Source organism: Anas platyrhynchos, chromosome W (genome assembly GCF_047663525.1).
Source record: "Anas platyrhynchos isolate ZD024472 breed Pekin duck chromosome W, IASCAAS_PekinDuck_T2T, whole genome shotgun sequence".
NCBI classification, from domain to species: Eukaryota; Metazoa; Chordata; class Aves; order Anseriformes; family Anatidae; genus Anas; species Anas platyrhynchos.
This window is the reverse complement of record NC_092620.1, coordinates 8,500,738-8,526,219: the sequence shown is the minus strand read 5'-3', so window position 1 is coordinate 8,526,219 and position 25,482 is coordinate 8,500,738. Positions and strand designations below refer to the sequence as shown.

Genomic DNA, 25,482 nt, shown 5'->3' with positions numbered 1-25,482 from the left:
GATTTTTATTTTACTTTGTAAAAGTAAAGCAGTTTTTCAAAACATCTAGGTGCAATCCGCATAGCACTAAATGTTGTGTGTGAGATACTGCGGTGCCTGTATTTGCATTTATGCTGAGAGAGCAGTGCTGCACCAAGAGGTGTGTTTGTAAACAGTACTGGCACATCCTTCTGAACTACAGCAGTCTTATAGGTTTCTGGTGGTGAGAAAAGACATGTTAAGGATGTGCAAAGTGATGAATGTTAAGGATGAGTTAAGCATGATTGGTTCATCCCAGGTGTGATTTGGAGCTTTCTCTGAGGCCATGGTTGACTTTTTAAAATGAGTATTTATCTTAGCTGTCCTGCAATGAGGGTGGATTGTCTCAAGTCTTTATGGGCTGCCTGCTTCTGGTAGCACAGGGGAGATAAACCTTTGGATATGCCTAAAACACGCTTACAGTTTCTGGTGTGCATGTGACTTTTGCCTCTACTAAAAGCCATCAACATCTGGGAGTAATAAAAAAAATCATCTTTTACTCTCAAATGTAGAAAACTGAAGTGTATGAAGTAGTAGGAGATGGGGATGCATCACTGCATGTCAGTGTTTGCTGAGGTAGAGGAACTGTGGCTCCAGGCTGGAATGAGGAAGCGCAAAGTGAGATGGGTGCCAAGTCTCATGTTTACTGTGTAAACACTTATTCCTAGGCATTTTGGTGGCTGTAACTCAAATACACTTTCAGTATCAGTATGCATATGAGGGTGTGAAGGATCCTTCTGGTTTGGTCCACAGGAAGGCTCCTGATGTCTATAGAGTTATTGCCGTGAGTTATTTTCCATCAGCTGCAGGAAGCACGTAAGCAACAGTCTTTCAGCCTGGAAATCTGAATGAGATTTTTCTTTTCATGAAGTTTCCACCTTTGGTTCTCAAGGAATACTTAAGAGAAAAAAAGTAATGCTATGTAATTATGGTCATTGTTGTAGATATTTAAAGATAAAATAATTTTAATTATAGAATGAAAAAATAAATATGAAATTATAGAATTAAAATTTTAAAGTAAAAATACTATTTTTATTATTATTTATTTATTTATTTATTTATTTTTGTCTGAATGATGAGTGATAAACTTGATGGTTTGTTTCTGGTCTGCCCTCTAGTGTCCAGGACACCGTATCCTTTGCGAGCTCACACTTGAGAATGTGTCCCAAGAATTTCTCTCAGTACAGGAAAGAAATACATGGAGTGCAGAAAAAATGGAAATGGAATAAAGGATGAAATGGTGGAAAAACCTTTCCAATATAATTCACAACATGAGTTTAAAGAATTCAATTTATTTCACTGACTAGTCATATTAGAGAAACAGGAGAAAAAGCTACATGGGAAAACTGATCAACAGTTTTCAATCTCATCTCAGATTTCTGAGTTGCTTAAAAGATAGAGCTGACAAAATCTTTGTATATGTGCACAATAATGACAAGATTGACATTTTAAGATATCTGATTGAAATAATTATTTAGAATTAGAAGTAAGTTTGGAGTGCTTAAAAAATTGAATGATATATTAGAACTTCAAAAATACCAATTTGAAAATATTTTAGACTTTTTTTTTGTGTTAAGGTATAACATAAATTTTGTCTTAATTAATTACAGAACCAGCATAGTTCTGTAAGACCTGAACTCATGTTTATGCCTGTACATAAAAAAGCACACATACAATTTGTAATATTGTGTAATACGTGATTATGAACTAAAATATATTTTCTATGTGTATGTATATATGTGTTTGTATAAATTCATATATATATGTTTACAGAATGTGTGTATATGTATGAATATATGTAGATACATAAATATACGACATTAATATTTAATACATTTAATATTTAATATATTTAATTTATAATACATATTGTATATATATTTTATATTATACATACATATATATATATGACAGTATCACATTTCAGCCTGTTTACTCTATCTGCAAAATCACTTCCAACTGCTTGTTAGGTGGCACATCATTATTCTGCATCCAGCCTGACCCTGTTTGTTCGTTATGTTGCTGCCATAGCTCAGCAGAGGATTTACTAATGTTCACCTCGAAGTGAGTAATGGCACTTTTTGTTTACAGAGTAGGACAGAACAAAAACAATTCCACTTTTTTTCTCCGTTTCCAAAAATAAAAATAATAAATAAATAAATAAATAAATAAATAAAAAGAATGTATGTGAGACAATCTGGCCATATTAATGAGTCTGTTTCTGACTGAAAGAGAAAGGTCCACCTTCTGGGGACTGGGATCCTGGAGGAGACTGTGCAGTTCATGGGAAGATAACCAGGGTTTGAATAAGTTTTCTCGAGGTTTATGCCATGTGTAGATGGCAGGGGATGATGCTGGTGCCTAATTGAAGTATAGAGGGGATATTACCATTCCTTGTCCCATGCGGCAGGGCAAACAGGGGTGTGTTCTGTGATGGGAATTGGACAAAGCAATAGATAAGGGTTCTTCACATCTCAAGAGACAAGCTACTAGAATGGTCTTTACCGCTTTCCACCTTCATCTGTTCCTCCTTTCTCTTCAATCATGTTCTCCTATCTGGGTGTTGGAAGGGATCTGGGTCATGCAGGCTCCCCTCAAGGTGGAGGGAAATGTTTACTTTTCCCTTTGCACTGACGAGAGTGAGTCTCTCTCTCTTGCCCCATTTAATTTCAGAGCTGGGTAATGAAGCCAGTGCTATTGCTGTGTTTGTGACTGGAGAAAAAGGGGAAATAAAATGAATGTGATGTAATGCTCTGATAAATTCAGTGATTATCTTTAGTGTTCTGTAGTTTTCTTTCTTATTGGTTTGACATACACCTGCTGTGCCAATCTGTTCGCCAGAATGACTGTCGTCACTGAGAAGTACGGATGCGGATTATCTGTCTTTCCCTTTCACAATAAGTATAAGGCAGGCTACTTGGAAGATTTGGAAACAGGGAAAGAGACTTCTGTAGTGAGCCAAGTCATAAGTGTCATTAGCATAATGCAGGAGTCTTTTATCTCAGCTCCCTGCTCAACATGGTCAGCTGTAGAGTCAGTTAAGATTGCTCAGGGTTTATCCGGTCCAGTCTAGAAAACTTCCAGGGATGGAGGCTGCAGAACCTCTCTGACAGCTTTTTCCACTGCTTGATTGCCCTCATAGGGAAAAAGTTTTAATTTCTCTTATTTAATCTTATGCCTATTTTCTCTTGTTACCACTACCAAAACCGGGGTAGTGAGGTCTGCAGAATGCTGAGGAGAAGGGTTCAAAACCTTGCCTTGATGTACAAGCTGCTCACTTATTGTTTCTGCCCAGGAGGCTGTTGGTCTTTGCTGTCAAATCTCACATTCAGCTTAATGTCTTCCAGAACCCCCAAAGCCTTTTCTGCAAAAGTGCTCCCCAGACCATCAGCCACAGTCTCTGTAGTTTTCAGGGTTTCTTCATTCCCAGTCTCCTGTACTGCATCAGCTACTCCAAGGATACAGCAGTGTTTGCATGGGGCATGTTTTGCAGTTCTCTCATTGATCGTTTGCTGGATCTATATGTAAACAAGATGTTTTCTCCCCAGGCTGTGACGTGGTTTCCAGACGAGGACCAAACTGCAGTTCTGTTGCTGGGTGGAGAGTACTGCAGAGTGCCTCATGCTCCCACCTACAGTTTCTGCCATAGAGTGTACACACAGAGTTTCCTCCTTGCACTTCTGTGGTGGGGAACAGCATAACATATATTTGAAAGATGGGCCTGTAGCCAGGGCATTGGGTTTGATTTGGTCTGTGACTGTTGGTGCAGGTAGGTGTGTTTTTTTTTCCTTTTTTTTCTTTTTTCATGCTGGGGTGGGATAGGACAGGGGAAACAAAAACAAAAACAAAAACATTCCCACCCCCACCGCTACCAACAACAAAGAGTGCCTTTCCTTCTGTAGTCACCCCTGGACTCTGACCATGTCAAATTGTAAAAGGTGTATTGCAGCTATTCATAAGAATAACATACTGGTATCAGTAACCAGGCTATATGGTCTCAGTGTTAAAGATAGGCCTACATGGCTAGGGCATGCAGTGAGAGGGTGCTACGTTGCCATCACCCTGGATTAGCTCCATCTCCATGTCTGCTCCGTCTTTGTCCTCCCCATTGGGATAAACCAGCTGGTGGCAGGTACTGTAGCTGGCTGCTGACTCTTGTTACCATGTGGTCATCAGAAGCATACTGACAGCTGAAGAGGAGGAGATGTATTCGTATTGTGTACTCATGGACTTCAAGATAAATCCTGCGCTATAGCAAATCCCTGAAGGCCTGCAGTTGCTCTCTGCACCTCTGCTTTACCTTTTGCTTTAGACTTACACTAGTACTCACTCTCTCTTTAATAAATAATACAGTATAAGATAAGCAGCAAATGTCTACACAGATATTAAGATGTAGTTCTGTGATTTCTTATGCAAGGTAATATCTTTCACCTTTCTTTGAACTGACATGAACTAAAGAGCCTCATATAGCTCGAGTGTCCCCTCTTCTACACAAACCTTTAACATTCAGATTATCTTTAAGGTGAAACACATGTGTTTTCATAACCATTGTTTGGCCTCACATGCAAGAGAGGATTTTTATTTTGTTAAGCATTAGATTGATAATTCAGGTTAGTTTGTTTGCCGTTTAATTTTTCCAGCCACCCAGGAGACAAATGAGAATTGGGCCTTTAGCACTATATAGGCGTGGTCTATGGGATTTCAGATGTAAGACTGAGACTCAGAAACTATCCTCTGAAGTGCAGGCGATTTCCTGTTTCCAGTCCTCAATTTATGTAGGCAAAAACTGTAAGGCATTTCAAGAAGTCCAGTTGCACTAAACTCCCACCTTTCTATACAAACAGTATTTTTTTCTCTCTGACCAAAAAATCCCAGGTTTTACTTTGATTTTCCAGTTAAGTCTTATTCTGAAAATAATAAATCAAATGAAAGCAGGCATCAAAGGGAAAGCTATCCTGAAATGAACCAGTGGCTGCTCTATCTTCTACAAAAGGAGTAGGGAGGGCCACCAGAATCTTGTCCCAACATTTGATTATCCCTTAGGCTTTGTGGTCCGTGCACTTGTTATAATACACAAGAATCATGCAATAGTTGTATAGTTATATTTGTGTAATCATGAGCTGGACATTTGTTTGAGTTCTTTTAGGAACAAGGAAGAGCAGAAATAAAATTTAACACCAGAAATGCTCTATTATTTTCCTTTTTATTTTTATTTATTTTTATTTATTTTTATATGTATATTTTTTATTTATAGTAAGATCTCATGAAATTTGAGTCATTTACTCAGTGAAAGAAGACTCTCAGCAATTAACTCTTGTGAAAGGTTTAGTTTGATCTCTGCTTCTAGCTTGCTTTGCTGACTTGCCAGAACCCAGAAACTCAGCTTTATGGTATACATCACCTTCATGCCTTTTTGATTACAGGTTCATTGCTCCTCTCTAGATCAGTCTATTGTAGCCATTACAAACTTGCTAACTTGCTTTTCTGGGAAGGATCTGAGGTTTCCTGCCTAATGATAACTTAAGAAAGGAGAAATGGACACAAAATATATAGAGAGAATCATTGGTTATGTATTTATTTCTCCTTGTAGAAAGATTAGTAGGTTCACTTAAGGAATATACTGCTACATTTACACTCCCTGTGGAAGTTGTTCCAAAGCAATCTGCAATGTAGACGTGACTTAAAATTTTCTACACTGAGCTCCTTCGACCATGATCACTACATTCCCTAATAAAGAGTCCATCCGCAGCTTTCCTGTAGCCTCCTCCCCAGAGCCTTCTCTTCTCCAGGCTGAACATCTACAACTCCCTCAGCTTGTCTTCACAGGGGGAGGTGGTCCATCCTCTGATCATCTTTGTAGCCCTCTTCTGGACTCATTCTGGACTCATTCCATGTCCTTCTTGTGCTGGAGGTCCCAGAGCTGAACTCAGTACTCTAGGTGGGGTGTCATGAGAGCAGAGCAGGGGGGGACAATCTCCTCCCTTGACCTCCTGGCCACATTCCTTTTGATGCAGCCCAGGATACAGTTGGATTTCTGGGCTGGAAGTGTACATTGCCAACTCACGTTCAGCTTCTTGTCAACCAACACCCCCAGGTCCTTCTCCTCAGGGCTGCTTTCAGTCCATTCTTTGCCCAGCCTGTTTATGCTTGGGATTGCCCTGACCCAGATGCAGGACCTTACACTTGGACTTGTTGAACCTCATGAGGTTTGCACAGGCCCACCTCTTGAGCCTGTCAAGGTCCTTCTGAATGGCATCCCTACAGCATATCGACTGCACCACAGAGCTTGGTGTCACTGGCAAACTTGTTGAAGGTGCACTTAATTTCACTATCCATGTCACCGACAATGATGTTAAATAGTGTCGGTCCCAGTACTGACCCCTGCAGAACATCACTCGTTACTGATCTCCACCTGGACATTGAGCTGTTGACCACAACTCTTTGAATGTAATTATCCAGCCAATTCCTTACCCACCAAATGGTCCATCCATCAAATCTATGTCTCGCCAATTTAGAGATAAGAATATCATGGGGGAACGTGTCAAATACTTTGCACAAGTCCAGGTATTTTGGTGTTGGTTCTCTTCTCCTATCTACCAATACTGTATCCGCCAAAGCAACATCCTAAGTTGCTTTGCTGAGACTTGTCAGAACAGTTTATAGTTTGATCTTATTTCTTTGCAACATTGACCTTCCATTTTGATTTAAGAAAGACAGTAATGTCTCTTGCAGTTTCCATATTACTACTATTTAAATGGGCCTGGACCATATGGAGTTTTAGCTGGCGATGACACAGTTGAGAGCCTCTGGGCAAGTGTTGAGGGAAAGCAAATAAAAGCAAATAAAGTGGATGTCATTGTGGGAGTCTAATATAAACCACCCAGCCAGGGTGATGACACCGATTAATTATTCCTTAAGGAACTAAGAGATACCTCCAGATCAGCTGCCTTTGTCCTTCAGGGGGACTTGAACTTGCCAGATATTAACTGGGAATATCACACAGCTGATACAAACAGGTCCAGGAGATTCTTAAAACACCTTGATGATACCTGTACCTTCTTAGTACAGGTACTAAGGGAACTGACTAAGAAACATGCCCTCTAGGTCTACTGTTTGTGAACACAGAAGGTCTCATGGGTGAAGAGGTGATTGGTGGCTGGCTTGGACATAGTGTCCATGAAATAGTTGAGTTTAAAATCCTTGGTGATAGGAGGAAAACTGCCACCAAAACTTCAACCTTGGATATGGGGAGAGCAGATTTCAGACTTCTCAGGGAGCTAAGCAACGCAAAACCTAAGTGAGTTCCCCTGGGAAACTGCTTTTGAAGGCATTGGGGTCTATCAGTGCTGGTCAGTTTTTAAGTACCACCTCCTATGAGTGCAGGGACAGGCAATTTCAGAATGTTGGAAGTCAAGCAGATGGGGCAGAATGTCAGCTTGACTGAGCAGGAATCATATTCTAAAGCTTTGGTGGAAAAAGAAAGTGTATGGCCATTGGAAACGAGGTCAGATGACATGGGAGGACTACAGAGATGCTGTTTGCCTTTGAAGGCAGAAAATTTGTGTGACTAAAGCTCAATTAGAATTGAAGTTGGCCAGTACTGTGGGGGACAATAAGAAGTGTTTTTAAAAATATGTTAACAACAAAAGGAGTACCATAGGAAACATTGGTCTATTACTTGATAAGGATGGTGACCTCACAAACAGGGACATAGACAAAGCAGAGACATTCATTGCCTTCTTTGCCTCTGTCTTCAACACCAATGATAGGATATGGGACCCCAAGTGCCCTGAGTTGGAGGACCATGACTGTGGGAATGATAAACTCCAAGTCAACCCCAAACTTGTGTGGAGTTGCATGGATGCATATAAATCTATGGAGTTTGATTCATCCCAGGGTACTCAGAGAGCTGGCTGATGTCATTGCAAGATCTCTCTTGATTATTGTTCAATGGTCTTGGGAATCTGGAGAGGTCCCAGTTAACTGGAAGCTGGTAAACATAAACCACATAACATAACATAAAGCACATTTTCAGCTCTCAAGTACTGAACTCTACTACTGTTGCAAATGCTGTTTTGCCACTTGCTTGGGTTTTAAACAGCAGATTGCCATCCAGTGGCTGAATAACATGTTGCATGTGAGCATGTCTCAGGGTTGGCTGTTTGCTACTCAGTTCTTTTCCTACATGTCATAGAATTTTCCTCAAGCACAGTTAGCTTATATGTGCTGTGGCTTATCTAGAGACAAGTAAGGATAGTGTTTCTCTTCTACGTGGAAGGCTGCAATGTGAAGCTTATTGAATTAATATTGGACAAGTCTTTTTTTCCCCCTAAATTATTATATGCAAACTCCACGTGATAGCAAGGTACTACTAGTACTGCCTGCCAACTGGTATTTTGCATTTAAAAGACGTATATAAAAAAGAAGCTGGAAACCACTAGGGAAGAGTCTTAAACAAACAAGTCCATCTGGCTGTTTAGTAAATTAATATGTGTTTTAGGCGGGAGAGATACCAATGAGTGTTGTTAAGGTTGTCCAGCATTTCTTATAATAATGCTCTAGCTTTTATTACTTATAATTTTGCTGTGTCTTAATTGCTTGGGCTGAAACTCTCTATGCAGGGGCATCTGCCTTGCACTGAATTAATTTTGGAAAACGCTAGCCAAAATAGTTTAGCTGCTTCTGTAAATGAATCGAGGAGAAATAATCAGTTTTGCCTGCATTTGAAATGGCTCATATACTTTTCTTTGGAATACTTGCACTTATGTGCTCTTGGGAGCAGATACTACAAAGAGAAAAGAGAAGGAGAAATGTTCTTTCTTTTGTGTCCATCACTCTGAACTTCTGACCAACCTAAGCTAGCCCTTAACTGTTCGAATAAATACAGTTTTCTGGTGTTCAGCAGTAAATAAACATAAGCAACTAAGTTCCTTTGACACATTGAGTACAGTGGATGATTTCTAGACTGCATCGAAGGCAACATTCTCTACAACTTACCTGCCTTTCTCTGGGATGCTGTGGGTTGGATCAGCTCTGAGGTAGGACACCAAGTGGAATACCCAAGGCTCCCTGCACTCTGCCGAGGCTAAATGGGGGAGGAAGTTACCCTTGTTATTTGAAGCACGAAATTGGTGTAGGAGGTGATGAGACCTAGGAAGAGACCGAGTGCATTGGGTTTTAGGATATTTTAGATTGACTGGGTTGGGTGTTTGTGTAGGGTGTGACTGAGAGGCAATATGTGTATGTGGAGAAAAATGAGGCTATGCTTAAAATTAAAGGAAATTGGTAGTGGGTGAGCTGAGTGGGTAGAGATTGGGCATCTCTGGAGTGTGTGCTGGGAGCAGCAGGGTACAGGACTCATTCATGATTTCAGAGAGTAGTTGATAAAGGAAGGTACCTCTGGAGAACACCTTGTCCACCCTATATCTATCTTGATTGCCATCTTCAATCAAGTTTTGCATATCCTCAATGATGCAGACTCTATAACCTCTCTAGGCAATCTGTTCCAATGTTTAGAGACGTCAGTACAGACCTTCAGAAAGTCTCATCTGAGTGTGAGGGTCTCTGAGGAAGTCCATGCTGTGTTTTCCCATGTATCAAATAAGTGGTAATGTCAGTCCTTTTTCTCATAGGGGTGTTCAGAAAAATAGTGATCATGATTGTGTGAGGTACTACTGCAGCTCATGAAGGTGTATATAGCTTGTTCTTTCAGGCCCTTATTACTCCCCAAATCCTCTTTCCCACTCCCTCTTGGGCATGAAGCTGAACCTGGAGGATGATAGTCTCCACACCTGGGCTAAAATTTTGTTCACACCTGCATTTGGGTGCATTGGTCCAGCTTCAGCCATGGGCGATCTAAGGAACAAATGTCCAAATTAACCTCCTGAATTTTGCAGAGGTCTCTACAAAGATGTGCTTAAATAGATATATCACTCCTTAAAGATATCCAGAATTTGTTTATCTCTCTTTCCTATAGTTCACTATGTGTAGATGTGTTATTTTTCCAGAACTTTTTTCTTCGACACACAAAGACACTTCAGAATTTCTTTTTGTGTTCCTAATACTGTTGTAGTTCCTTCAAGTCCTATCGGTTGTTTGTGTCATCTTAAGCACTTGAAATGAGCTTAGCTTATTTACTCAGGATTTTCTATCTAGTTTCTATCTAGTCTTCAAGAGTTGTGAAGGAGATGATTGTATTCCAAGCCTTCCAATTGCCTTCCAGGTAAGGGAAACACTGGTGGGTACACTTTTTTTCTGATTTTTTTCTTACTTGAAACAAGACTATTGACTTAGCAGGTTGGCTGTAGCAAATAAGATGATGGACTGCAATTGAATGGCAGAATGAAATAAAATATTGAATGGGTAACAGCTGAATGAGGACTCTGTGTCTTTAGGATGTGACAAGTGTAAAGGAAAGGACTTGGAAGGGAAAGTATAAGCTTATGCCCTTGAAGATTTTCTTGGAATCAGCTATTGTGAGCAAGACAGGTCTTCATGATCCTTGTATATATTATATGATACATATTTTGTGTAAAATATACACAGTGAAATGATGCAGTATACTTTATAGATCAAGAGATTATTCTCTTTCTACTGCTCTAGTTGTTCGAGTTAGTTCTCCTGTATGATATGTAAAAATGTCATGTGATTTATACACACATTTATACTGTGATACTCACTTAGAATCTCTTACATTTATTAGCTCTGACTTTCACCATCTACAACAAAATAAATATAGATACATTCTAGTTAACCATTCTGGACACACTTTATCAAATAGCAGCATGAAAGTCATCCTCTGATCCCCTATCCTGTTTTCCTTCTTCTCCCTTTACTTAAATGCTCCTTTGTTGCATAGCATGAAACTGGATTATGTGAGACTGAGTTGCCTATCATGTCAGAGGGTGTTTCAAAAATGCTATAGCAATATGGTACTTTCCTTCCAGAAAGAGTCTTGGTTTTATGAATATTCCCAGAGAGTCCAAGGGATCCAGCAGAAATCAAACCCCCAAGATTTGAAAGTGCTACCTGTTCTTGGACCAGACACTTTCTGCTTGGACCATACCTTTTTCTGAAATAATAAAAACTGAGGAGTACAAAGAGACAGTGCCATAGAAACTCTGCATCACAACCAAGAGGTAAATTCAGCTTCTCAGTTAATCAAATGAACAGCTTGTTTTTTTTTCTGTGCATTAACTACAGAGCTGTTGAACATCCTGCTGCTTGCCTAAAGCATGCATGTGGGCCTACCTTCTCCTCTCTAGCCATGGTGTTGACGTGTTACACTTCCCCAAAGCAGTGTCAAAGGGTTTTGTTTAACTGATTTGTTTTAGAAGTCTGCATTAGGCTAAAATGACTTACCTCTTTAGACTGTTAAAGAAAAATTAGCTAGAGACAGGATGGAGATGCATAAACATAGGTGTCTAGTACCACCTAAGCTATCTGTAATTCCTGGCTTAAAACTATGACACAGTCTCTAGCTTTAAAAAAAAATAAAGTTCTGACTAAAATTGCTGTCATTCCTCTAGGATATGCCAAACATGTCTGTGAGATATCCTTTTTACAGAATTTTATCTACTCATATCAACATACTTTAGGCATTGTACAGGACTTAGTTCCCTAGTGTGCCGATGCAAGTCATTGCTAGACGTCCTTGCATGACTGAGGACAAATTAAATTTTTTATTTTTATTTATTTTGGTTGTAGAGAATCACGTTCACATTGTACTGCTGAAGATCTGCACAGGTGCCAGACATTGAGGTAAAAGAACCATGGGTTTTAGTGGGGTGGATTTTTCCTCTGTGTTGCAGACCAGTGCTAGCAAGAGAATTAAGGTGGTGTAACACAGCCACAGCCAGATCCTCGGTGGTGTAACAAAGCCATGCTGATCTGAAGCACCTGAAGCCAAAGGGACCAGCTAGCTTTTCTCATACATATTTTTGAACTCAGAGATGCAGCTCTCAGAAAATAGCCCTTATAAGCAGAGATGGAAAATGTATGCTTTCAAACTGATTACGTGTATCTCAGCAGTTACATTTTGCAACACACTCCCTGACTTAGCAGAAATAAGATCTGTCTGTGGTTTCAGTGATCTTTTCAGAATAACCACACATTTTGCTGTCAGCTAGTTACTTAGGGGATGGGTGATTTGGATTTGCTCACAATCAATAATGCAATGAGATCTTCTCCCCTTGCACCCCAAATCAGCAGAGAAGCCCCTGGGCCATACACCAAGTACTATTTTTCAGCTTATTTTTCAGGTTCAGAATACCCTATAATTTTACATGTATACCATTTTTAAAGGTTAAAACAGATAACATTTTTTTCTTTCATTTTCTGAGTGGTAGAAAAGCCCTCTGAGACAACTATTGCATATAGTCTCTGAGTGGGAATCAGAATTGCTGCCTAAATTAATATTAAAATTATTAATTAAAACCCCTATAGCAGCAATGGTGTATATAGCAATTAGTTTTATAAGATATATAAAGACAGGGAAATGGAAAGCTATTCCAAGGAAGTCTGATTTAATGAGTTCTGGCTGGTGTGTTTTGCTCCTCAGATGGGTGGTTCCAGGTTCTCCTATAGCAAGGAGATATATAGAAAATGCCTTTATATGAACCACATTATGAATCTTCAAATGAACATGGTTTGGAGACACTGTCTTCTAGAATACCTTGGGGAGAGGTGCTGCCAGCACATCTCCTGGAACTCCTTCTCCAGGATAATTTAATAGGAAATACTACCCAGTGCATCTTCTTGGTGCCTCAGACTCAAAGGTTAATATCCTCTGTGGCATCCAGGCTGCAAGTAAAGCCCTGACAGTGGGAAGCAAATCCCTTTAGAAAGTTTCCACCAGTGATTTTTCTTTTTCAGTAGGTTTTAGACAGGGTATCACAACGTCCTGCACACAGTACCAGCTCTGGAAAGAACTGTCATGGCATATGAATGTTATGCAGCTTTGCACTGACATTTTTGGATGGAAGTGACATTTGATTGTTGTGACCTTGCTGCATCTTGTGATGTTCCAGTGCAAAATCAGAGCCTCGTGACATGCGTATTTGATAGATAAATGGCAACTGAATGCCTTGATTTCACATGTCTCTCTCGGTTAGGACTCCACGTTTCGATCCTGTGGCAGCCAATCCACCTTGGATTCTTTCCTTTCTTGTTTTCAGGTCCCTAGAGAAAGGCAAAGTTCAGCTTGTTTGCTTCATGTAATTAGGCATGAATTATTAGTGTCCTGGGCTGTGTAAGAAGGCTCCTTTCAGAGAGATTTTTTCTCAGTGTTTTCTGGTAGGATGCAGCTCTATCCCTCTAACAAGGAATTGGCTCATAAGGGGGTTTCTCTATGCAAAAAAAAACAAAAAACAAAAACAAACAAAAAAACACCTTTACAAAAGATGGTAATAAAATCCTTCTATTAAGCCCTGTTTTAAAGAAAGAGGATTGACCTTCCTTTTAAAAGAAAAAAGTTCAAACTTGCATCAGACAGGAACTTTGAAAATTACTCCCCTCCTCTGCTTTGCTGTTTTTTCCCCTTCCTAACAAAAATGCAGAGCAGCCCCGAAAATAAACCCCTGGCCTCACAGAAGCTGGTGTTCGACCTTCACAGGGCAGCCAGCTTTTCACCCAGGAGCGTGCAGGGACTTTATTTCCATGCAAACATTTTAGAGACATTGCTGCCTGTTTTCCCCGAGCTCCGAAGAGTGAGCGACCTCCATCCTCCCTCTGGAAGGGCTTTGGGGTGACCCCCCGCTCCCTGTGCCCGTCCACCCAGAGCCCTTCGGTGGGTGCCGAGGAGGAGATCTGGGTGCTGGGGCAGCTGTTGCGCCGAGCAGCTCCGCGCCGCCGAGTTGGGTAACCATAGCAACAGCATCACCGCCAGCATCCTCCTCCTCCTCCTCACTCGCTCTCCTCCTCCTCAGCATCATCAGGAGCAGCAGCAGCAGCAGCCCTGGCAGGAGCCAGAGCCCGGCAGCCGAGGCTGCAGCCAGCCGCCTGCCGTCCCCTACCTGCACCGTCACCCCGCCACAGCACCGGCAGCGGCCCCGCTGCTCCCCAACGGGGGCAGGAATAGGGGAGAGGGAGCTGAGGGAGGTGCACTGCAGAGGGATCCCAGACAACCCAGGTAAGAGCCACGGGGCTGCTCGCAAAGTCCCCGTGATCGCTGTGGTGTGTGCCTGGCGTGTGTTTGCGTGCGAGTGTTTGTTGCTAGTTTTTCCGGCTCTCCCCTTCCAACAGCAGGGTGATGACAATTCAAGGCAAGCATGTTTTCTGGCTCGTGGTTCCCGTCTCTGCCATACTGTCCCTCTCCGTCTCCTCCATCCTGATGTATAAGGAATAATAAATCATATTTTAAGAGGTTGTTTGAAAACGGGGTGATTGGGGAACCTGATGTGGTAAGAGTGCCGAACGGCTGTGCTTCCGAAATAAAAGTGGGCAGCAGCAGCACAGCAAAGGTTGACATGGTAATTAATAACCCTTTAAAAAAAAATTTCATGTGACAACGCACTTCTGTCTCTGCCCACTCCACAAATAAATCTCTCTCATCATATCCAGCAGAGAGCTGTAAACCAGAGAGGTGTATGAATAGCCAAGACTAGCAACCTCACCATAGTCCAGAACTGGCACATTTACCTTAAGTGCTTCAAAGCCAGACTAAGTCATTGCAATAACAATGCAATCATATCTGTAAATATATATATATGTACACATATATATTTGCAGAAATATCTCTTAAACCTTACACTTTCTAAGCAGAAGAAAAAATGTATCTTCTTAAAGACGTGGGTGTGATGGCCAAGCAGTAAGTGATGCTCACTTCATCTGTGTATGAGAAAGCACGTATTGAATGCATTTTAAAAGGTAGGAATAATAGGTCTAATCCAAAGGTATACAGGGACAGTCCTTTTCATTTTAAAAACAGAAGGGATCCAAAGCTGTGGAGTGTCCTTGTGCAGGCAAATATCTGTGGATGAGTGTGTACATGTCTGGAGAGCGTGAAGGGGGAGAGAATAAGAAGCAACTTTAAGCCAAGCTGTAAGTGTTTGCTATGTAATGACTGCAGAGAGCTCTTTTCACTTCCGTGTAACTAGTATTATATGTATATATTTCTTATTATTACTGTTATATATATACATATATATATATATATTTTTTTTTCTCCTTTGGTCAGCTGTAAAGAGAATGAGAGCTGCTGCTGCTGTCTCTGTCTCCTTCTCTAACCCCCCCGCTCTGCCTGTCTGGTGTCCTTATCTTCCCCTGTCCTCCCCAAATAATCCTTGTCTGCATGGCTGGAAGTGCCCCTAGCTTTAATGATGATAACCATTTTAACAGAAGGCTTTTGAGCATATGATACAGTCATAACTTTACTTCCTATTTATACTGTAGGGACAGTCTGGATATGACCCAATGCCAAGCCACACATTCAAGGGGCATCTCTGTCTTTTATGTGAAACCTGATTTGAAAATCACAGGGCTTTTTTTTTTTTTTTTTTTTTTTTTTGTCCCAGTCCTGTGTTTTGCTACTTGCTTGCAGATCCCCCTAAATCAGCTGGAGCTGGGAGATAACCTGTGATTTCCCAAAGAGGTATAGAACAGAAAAAACACAGAATTAGGCCCACCTTTTCTATCTGATCATAAACATCTTCCTCCTGCAAGCTACAGGAGAGCAAGGAATTTGTGTAGGCAGGACCTTATGCCTGGTTCTTATGCAGAAATGTTGTAAAAATCACCTGGGACCAATGTCCCATTGCAAGTAAAGTCGATGGGATGAGGGACAGAAAAAGAAAACAGAAGCAAGTTTTTGGAATCAGTGCTATGATTTGCAAAATAATTTCCTTAAGAACCTGACCTTATCATCACTACAGGTCTGCAAAGGGCCATTTGACCCTTGTTAATAACGGTGCTTATGGACATGAAGTTTAACCGAAGGGGATGATTTTGGATCCTTGTGCTATTTAAACAGAGGCACTGTAAGACTACAGTCATCAGGACATTGGACTAATCTAGTCACGTTACAGGGTATTTCTGTACGAGATTTGGTGTCTGCTTCAAATCAGAGAATGTTTCAATTTTGAAACTTCTTCTGGGTAATAACAGGGAATAAAAATACCTATGAAATTGACTCTAAAAAGAGCACAAACCTCATCATGTTTTGGGCATGAAGACATCAGAGACAGGATTAAAATGCTGTTTATACATGTTGCAGAGATCTAAAGTGCACCTCAGTATGGCATGGAGCCGTGATCATCTCTCACAAGCACAAGCAAATGACTGAAGGTCAAAGGGCTTATGTAGTGTTACACTGCAAAACTTCTCCTAGAAATGGCTCTGGAAAAGGCAGGAGATGTACATTTTTTCATAAACACTGTTTTGTTATAAAACTCCTCTGTAGAAAAAGCACTGTGAAGTGCTGTGTGTTTTTGGAAAGTCAGGGCATTGTATCTGATATCAACGTAAACAGCAAAGATTTTTCCCACCTCAAATAACCAATTTTTATTGATTAGTGCCCCTCACCTCTACACCTCTTCCCTTTGTTTAAAATGGAAAGCTTAAGAGGGATTATTTTAATTTTTATTTTTTTTTATCTTATGGCTTGTTCTATTATATTTTATTACTATAGTAATAGAAGAGAACAGTTTTTCTATTGATTTGTGCACAGCTGTTAACAGCTGGTCTCTTGATGCCCACTTAGTGTTGCTCACTAGCGCATTTCTAAGGAAAAACAAACAAACAAACAAACAATTTTTCTATCTAATGATATTATTAAGTATCTTTTAAAATCCAGATCCTTATTTGCATTAGTCACCCGCTGTGTCTCTTGGAGCTCAGAACAAAAGAAGACTTGTACAATAGTTGCTGTTCAGAAGTCAGCATTTGCCAACAGGTTGAAACAGGCATCTCTGAAATGCTGCAGCCAGGGCTTTTTTTTTTTTTTTTTTTTTTTTTAATAAGGAAGCTGCCGTTTTCCAGATCCTACCACGTAGTGACCCGAGGCAAGAGAAGATTTGATGATCAATGTTGTACCTTGCGTTTAGTTTGACAACGCTATTCATTGTATTTTGAGGCTATGCGTAAACTGCCTTTTATTACTCCACTCAGTAATCATACTTTGTGATTCTCCTTGTTTCAATATTGTAATTCTCTGCCTTTACACTATATGGAGATTGGCTAGACCTGCTGCTTAATGAGGCAGACATGTAACCATGGAAAATAAAAGTTTTCCCAGTGAGTAAGGGGAGGATGAGATCTTTTCATCAAAGATTGGACACTCCATATCTGCTTGGTTCCTTTGAAATTACCTGGAGCTGTGGTTTGATAAGGGAATTTTTTTTTATTATTATTTTTTTTGGTCACCACACACCTTTTTGGGTGATCATTCTGGTATTGGCAGGTTCTTAAGTTCAAATTGTACCTGGACCTTACTGTCCACGTAGCAGACACCAGATTTTTGGTTAGCCTTGAAGTGGTCAAGCAGTTGGAGTTGATGATCTTTGTAGGTCCCTTCCAACTGAACTATGTTATTCTGTGCTATTATGTTCTGTTATATTCCATAACTTCACTTGAAAAGGTTGTAACTCCTATCTCATTTATTGGCTCAGGAAGTGCAAGCTCTTAGCCTCTGCTCAGCATCTCCTGGGGTCCATCATCTTCCTTGAAGACAGGTTAAGACCTTCCCCCCAGCTTGGTGAGACAGTCTGTGAGCCCATGCTTCCCAGCAGCACAACTAGAAGGAGCTGAGAAAAGTGTGTCCAAAGGCATGATTAGCACAAGTGTCTCACTGCATTTCTTCTGATCTCCCCTGTATCCAGTTCCCGTCCTTGCACACTGGCAGCTCCTGACATGCTGCAAGGGAAGAAGGGCCTGTGATGCAGCATGACCTTTGCTAACACTGCTCCAGGAGGTAATGGGCTGAAACAACCCGCAGTGGTTGTGACTGCTGGGCTGATCGGAGTCCTGTTTCAGAAGGTCAACAACTCGGCACGCCTGATCTCAACTTGTCAGGCGAGTGAGTCATAAATTGGTTTCTTCCAAATCTAAATCCAAAAAGATATAATTTTATTCTCTCTCTAATCCTATTATTAGTGCCTGCAATGTTAAGGATGCTGTTATTCAGCAGTTTTACTTTTCCCCTGTCTGACTGCAGCAGATGGAGCATCCCAACAAAGTGTAAAAAGAGAGAATTCCTTTTCTATGCTAAGATGCTGCTGACATCCATGTGTTGACGCGAATCAGCAGAGAATCCCTTGCAGAGGGGGATGCTCTCTCCAGTCCACCCACAGACCTTCCAGAAATCTGATGTCACTTCTCTCCCCAGATCAGACATGCCTTGGTGTGATATCTTTGGGACTGGAGCACCCATCCCTCAGATGTGGTTACGTTTCAGTACTGAAACAAGCGGTTTGTGTGGCTGCATCATATAAAGAATGATTCTGGTTCAGCTGATTCCACAGAAAAAATGAAGCTCATCTTCCATGGACACAGAGGGAGCCGCACCATTTACTTTTCTTACTGCAGTTGAGGCACTATAGGTAGATGCACATTTCTGATGTGTAATTGATGTGGTATCTGTTTTCTCATTCTTAGGATCATACATGTAAGACTGTCTAAGCACTATTTTGACCTTATACTGGTATATGAATTTACAAATTTTTTGCTTTTATACTTTCTGATCAGTTTCCAGTAGATATATTTATCTTATTTTCAATTTGTTCTAACTTTTTCTTAGCTATGTGGTATTGTCATGGATAGGCTAGAACTTACACATCATATGGGACTTCAAAGGAGGAATTGCAGATGTTAATCTTTACACTACAGACCTCTAATGATAAAACACAGCAGTGGTGCTTCAAGAAGTCGGTGTCTGTCTCTTTTGCATGGAAATTTCAAATTCTGTCTTCCTGGTAACAGTGTGGCATTCGAGGATTCACAGCATGCAGCACAATGACAAGTGGGGCTTTCTTAATGTAACTTGGTTTGGGAGGGACCACTCATCTGCTGCCATCACTTAGCAGCATGGGGAGCAGCAGGCTCCTTCTTTGTCCAGTTAGTTGGGCAAACAAATCTTTCCTGTTTTATTTCCATCCAGATCTGTATGACTGGGAACGAATCTGGCACCCTCAGAATCTTTTAACATGTAATTTTAGGTTCTAACATGTCGCTAACATTGAATTTATTTCCGAGGCTAGAAAGCAGTGTACCATTAGTTTCTTATGGCATAAAAGAACATGAGTACTACTTGAAGGATATACCTTGAGTGAAACATTGTTTGTGTCTGTGTCAATTTATCAGCCCCTACTGCCAAAAACACTGTGTTTCGAAGATTGAACAGTAGGAAAAGGAAGCCTCTTTTCTGAAAATGATTTCAAAAAGAGAGCGAAAGGGCCGGTATTTTTCTCACTGAATTTTCTACAAGTGTTTTTTTTTCAATATGAAAATCTCCATTCCTATTATATTATCTCCCTCTCCTTTTCACTCTTATCCTGTGTTGCTTCTCAGTGGCTGTGTCTTGACTTTACTGAGGGCAGAGGACGTATATGGATGGTGTAACCTCCTGATCTAACTAAAAAATGCCCTTGACTTGTGAGAATCAGCTTTGAGGGTGTCTGCATGAGATCATGATGAAATGATTTTGTCTACATAAGGAAACTTCCCTTTTGCTCTAGATGGGGAAGCATAGGTCAACACAAGAATTTGGAAAATCAGATCCCTTTGACTAATCCTATTCTGGATTTGTGTGATCTAAGAAAATTTGTGTTCTGGCTGATAATTTTGTTTCTACAGAGATTTAACCCTCTGAGCTATAGGTTTTGAGCCCAAGACACAGGCTTGCTAGCTGCTGGAAACTGTGGCAGCTGCCCACCCGCTGCATGATTGAGTAGCAGAGTTCATCAGGTACCGGCTTACATCTGCAATAGCTCCTACGTTCTACTAGGACCCCGACTATCACACACCTTAAAGCATGAGGATCTCCGTGGGACAAGGTAGATGGATTTCATTAGAGCAGAGCAGGATCTGCTGCTGCAAGGGACTTCTTACAGGTGTTTATAGACTACACCACATTGCTTAAATCTATTCTATGCCATGCAGCAGTGCAGTCCTATTTATTTTCTTCGCCTGCCTGTCTTGGATTAAAATCTCAGCTGAAGATATCTCTTTGCTGTCCATGTCTCCTCATTGTTTTCTCTCTGTTTCCCTCTCCCTTTGCAGCTGTGTTTAAGCTGAGCTGTGTGAGGGTACAGCTGGCCAGGGTAGATGTTACAGAAAATAAAGTTGCATTGTGTTAGGTTCTAGCGTGCTTTGCTCTATACACAGCCAGTCCTTTCACTGCTGCAGTCAAGAGGATGCTTGCCACTGACCTCAGAAACAGCAAGATTCATCTTCATGCACAAAAGGCTTTTCAGGAGAAAAGATAATGCACAAGGGTGCAAAGAGATTGTTGTTTGAGGAAGGTGTGGAAGCCTGAACCCCGTCAGTGGAAAGGTTTTTTGTTGGCTTTTCTGGACGGATCAAAGTCATGATCCAGTTTTAGCCAGCAATGTCATGACCACCAGAACATTCCTCACCTTTGTGTGGGGAACTGAGCAGCAAAGTCAGGGCCACTGGGAGGCAGAAGAGGGACAAGGTAGAGAGAAGTCATTTCAGCAAGGCTACTCTTTCCTTTTTTTTTTTTTTTTTTTTTTGCAAGAAGTAAACATCTGTATATTGGCCCAAAAGGAGAAGGAACAGCAACTCAATGTTATGTTAAAAGCACTTGGATATGATCTTTCATGGTAGGATCCTTGGGAGGAGATTTTAGATTGCATCAATCCTTTTGTCTGTGGAGGGAAGAAACATCATCAAAGAAGAAAGAAAAGCTAGTGAGAAATGATCAGCAGACTCCTGCTAATTTTTAGTAGCACTGTAAATGAAGCCTTGTTTTCTTTAGGTGACTTGCGTTGGTAGTGGGTGACATTAATGCTTTATTAAACTTGCCTTGCCTAGAAGCTCATCAGTTTTGCGTAGCTAATAATAATACCCTAATCGAGAAACAGAAGGTGGGATAACTCGGCATCAGAAATTGGAATGCAGAAATAGTTGCTGCTAGATGAACTAAAAATACCCAACAGCATAACTCTTGCCTACAGCAGCACATGCTGAACACACATTGGGCTCTGGCAGCAGGGAGAAATCGCTTTCCTTTATTTTCGGCAGCTGCTAGATCAGCAGTCCTCTATGGTGACCCACACGCGTGACCGCCAAGCTCCACCTCAGATGCGTGCTAGGCCTGCTGTAGAAAGTTAATTAGTATCCTCAGCAAGTTAACCATTATCCAGAGCCATAAACAAGCTATGTAGGGTGACTTCAGAAGCCAGTTTGTCCTAGGGTAGGACTACCTGATCAGGGTAGTACCCAATGAGGTGGGAGTGACCTGCAGCAGGGATAGGGGTATAACCTTGACTACTCTGTTCCTCTGCTCCACTCTCATGCTTTGGGATAAACATCAGATGTCATGATCCCTGCTGAATTAGGAGCCTTGGAGTTTTCACTACGTAAAGGTTGCTGGTGCTCAAAGAGATTTATACACTTTTCTCTGCAGCCTCTTAGAGCTTACCCAGCCTGTCAACCTGGGCTTTACGAGGGTGAAATTTGATTTAGCATGTACATGTTTTTCTGCTATGAACTTTGAAGTCTCCATGCCAATAATCTAAGAGTGGCTCAGATGCAGTAGTGATGAGAGACCCTGAAATAGGTTAGTTAGATTTAATTAGGACACATCTAATGCCAGAATCAGCCATGTAAAGCGGAGTATCTACTGCATTGTCAGACAGTAGATCAAAGATGGGGTACACACTGTAGAGGAAGAAGGGTGCTCGATGAAAAGAGAAAATTAACTGTGTTGGGCACACATGATGAGGCATTGTCCCTGGACAAAGGACACAAAAGCAATGTAGGCCTAAAAGAATGAAGGCGAGAAGCAAGGGCTGAATGCTCTGATTTGAACTTACTGCAATATGGATAATAAATCCCTGGCTGTGGTGGGAATCCTTCACTGGTTTGAGATAGAGACAACTGTGGTTGGGTTAGGAATGCAGAAGGATATGACTGTGGCTAGTTTGCTCACCACACCTGCAGGTGGGAGGAGTACTTGTGGCTGTATTAGCACTCGTGCCTTGCTTTCCTTCCCAAAGTCAGGTGTCTGCTTACTATATAAGTACAGGTGCTTGTCTCAGAGCAGAAAATGGCAGTATGTTCTTTGGAGAACTGTAGCTAACAGAACTTTTTAAAAGATTCAACCTGAAGGTAAGCCCTTTCCTTGATGCACCTAAGCTTTTCTTCTACCTATTTTCCTTCTGTGATGTATTATAACCAGAAAGTCTGAGGACGTGATTCTTCCTTGTGTCTCATCTAAGACTCCTTGGTGTCAGGGGGATTGGCTGTAGTCAGGGCAGGAAGAGCACAGAGGTTATTTTTTCTGCAATAGGTGCCTCTTCAGTGGACTTCTATGGTCTGAGGTTACTCTGGATAAAGGGAGCACCAGGAATGACGAGCTTGCTTGCCTGTCCTCCTTGGCCAGTATTAGCTTCTTTCTGGGTGTGCTATTCTACTTACTCTTTGATGAACTGAATAGCAAAAAGACATTTTTGCTCATTCATCATATAACTCAGGCTGTAAGGAACCTCAGGAAGTCTCTATTCCAATTTTCTGCTGAAATCAGGGTCAGCTATGGGTTCAGACCCTCTCTCTGTGGGCTTTTTTTCAGCCCAGCTTTTTGCTCATCTATATTGAAAAGAGCACCCAGAGCCTGTGAAAGCTTTTGAATTGTCAGCACTAGGGTCAGCAGGAGCTTTCAGGAAGAGATCATATTCAGGGAGGGAAGAGATCTGAGAGTACATGCAAAGACAATTTCCATGAAGACTTCTGACCATGGAGATACTCAGAGGAAGCTGTGGCAGACACTCTGACAGGAGAGCACCAAGCAGAGTGTGACAGAGGTGAGGACGAACTTATCAAAAGCATCCTTGGGCTGTCATGGGCAGTCTTATTCCTAGTCATAAATGGCTTCCTCTGGGGACTTGTGGAATACGCTTTGCCAGGGGGAAAGTGCTGATGTTTATAGTGCAATGGGTTTAGCTTGTCCTGCTTCTTCACATGGCAGATGACTCTTTGGGGAGACAGTGCCTCAGGTCAATGATTTAATTATGTCTGGTTTGGAGACCTTTTACCACACCTGAGATAAGGTTTGAAGGATGGCTTTTGGAAGAATCATCCATTTGGCAGCAATAATCACCAATTACTAAGATAAGATTATTTTAGAAAATAATCACCTTACTTGTTTCCCTCTTATCCCTTCTTGCCACCAAAAGCTCAGTTTAAAAAATCTTTGCTTTCAGGAGCAGTGCCACTGATAATCAGAAACCTCTCATTGTAAGCACATTTAAGAAAGAGTTTGAGGACCAATTATATAAATGTTTCCCTTTTGTAAAACAGCTTGGGACTTGTAAACATACTCAGTCCACATCTCTCTAAATAATTCATTGCGATGAATTATTTAGTTTTGTAAGCTGTGTTTTATGTAAGGAAATGCTTTTATTAATGCAGAAATTTTAGATATTTTCCAAAGGGGTAGCTGTCATTTTGCTCCTTTGCTTCCATCTGTGTTACAATTGATTTTTGTTATGAATGTGTTCTTCAGGAGTGGCTGATGCCAGGTCTACAGCATGTCAAGGTGACTTCCTCAGCCGTGACAATGATAAGATCTTTTAGCAAAATGAGGTTTAGCAGAAGTCAAGGAGTCCACTTCCTATTGGAGATGTGAAGAGGGCAAATTTTAGAATGATTGCTCATTTTCCATAAAAAAATCAAGGATGACGACTTTAGTTCATGGGAGAGGAGAAAAGGGGAATGCTGTTACTGCCTGAGTCTTTTGCACAATGCTCTTTCAGTTTTGAGTCTTAACTGTGAGATTAACTCAAATTTTATTGTGTTTTTATATTATGATAATTCTCTTGCACTTTCTTTTCTCTCCCCTTCTTTTCCTCCCTAAAACAGATGATTTTGAAGACAGCATGAATGAAACAAAATGTTGGCATGTCCTAGCTGGATTTGCTGACAAGATAAACATTAAGTTAAATGTGAGACATATGCCTTAGTGTGTGACTGTAATTTTATAGGTTCTTTTATATGTTATGGTTGGCAGCAGAATCCCTGTAGCCTATTCTGGCTAGAAAGAACAGTATTTCTTAGTCTTAAGACAGACACACAATCTAAAATCAGCATATACCACTAGCTATAGTGTGAGTGGTGGAGTGAATCTTGGTTACAAGCAGTTTCCATTATGTTACATTTTATAAATGGCGGTCGTTATTCAGACATGGTTCATTTGTGATCATAATGATGGTCTCATTATCAGTGGTCCTCTTTTCTGCCTTCATCCCACACTTGGTGTTAAACGACCTGGAGGCATTGCAGCTCCATGCACTTTCACTGTGGTGGACTTGCTTTGGGCAAGAATACCTAGTGCAGTGGTTGCGTAGGTGGAAAATGAGGTGTATATTGACTCCAAGTCATTCTGTGAGACGTTAGTTTGTGCAGCCAAGACCACTGGAGTGGGAATGAATGACATGGTTCTTCCCACCCCCTCATGTTTGAGGACCAGTCATACCATCTGGGAACATTTTGAACTGCAGTGAAGTCAGCTCTCCCACCTTACTGAGAAGCTTGTACAGAGCCTCATCTTCCCCTTACCTTCTTATGTAAAGATCTCCATGTAGAAATGCTATTGCTAGCCCATGTATGGGAAGATGGAGACCCATGTGTGTTTACTCTTTATACAAGATCCTAGTCATGGGTGGAATTTAATTTGTTTTGCGTCAGTTATCTGTGTTGGAGTCAACTTCATCTAAAGTAGATTCCAGTCTTCTCTTTTTGGACAGGGCAGAGGAGCAGCTATTTTTAAGGCATTAAACATAAGCTTTTAAGTGCCTACTTTAGCAGAGAAAGGTCACACACAAGCTTTTTCTCCACTGTCTAAAAGAGAGCCCGAACAAATTGCTGAGGAAGACTTCTTTACATTGTAGATGTCTGTCACTTTGCGAGGTATATCCACTCTTATTTACTGTCAAGATATGACATAGACTATGGACATCCTGAGACTTATCCCTCTTCTCCAGGTGCCCTTGCCACTTGTTTGTAGGTTTCCTGCAATGTGAGGCATAATGATTTTTGTTTTGCAGGAGGGGGTCACTTTTGTCATTCACATTTCCAGAATGTTCTGGTTGTTGGCTTCACAAGATCACCTTTCTCAGTATGATTTTCCCACTTTGGACTTATGGCTGGTAGCTGCACTACCACAAGTGAAAGAATGGTGAAGCAGCTGTTAGCACTGCTTCACCTTAAATATACCAAAGGATTTTAATGGTAAGACGTAGTTGGGGAATGAAGGGTGTATTTGGAAAAAATGTAACATATTTGGGGAAATGA

The 25,482-nt window shown here is 41.0% G+C and overlaps 1 protein-coding gene across 4 annotated transcripts in view; it reads left to right on the top strand.

The window, feature by feature from the left end:
- LOC106020157 (protein FAM135B) overlaps positions 1–25,482 on the top strand; it is a 270,121-nt gene that overhangs the window by 43,147 nt on the left and 201,492 nt on the right. For 2 of the 4 annotated variants that reach the window (XM_038175218.2, XM_038175215.2), the window contains exon 1: positions 13,875–14,146. The exons of 1 other annotated variant lie outside the window; for it this stretch is intronic. The gene's annotated coding sequence lies outside the window, so the exon portion shown is untranslated. Of the gene's footprint in view, positions 1–13,874; positions 14,147–22,189; positions 22,303–25,482 lie in introns of those variants that run through there. One more of the 4 variants, XM_038175217.2, reaches the window with a different exon arrangement.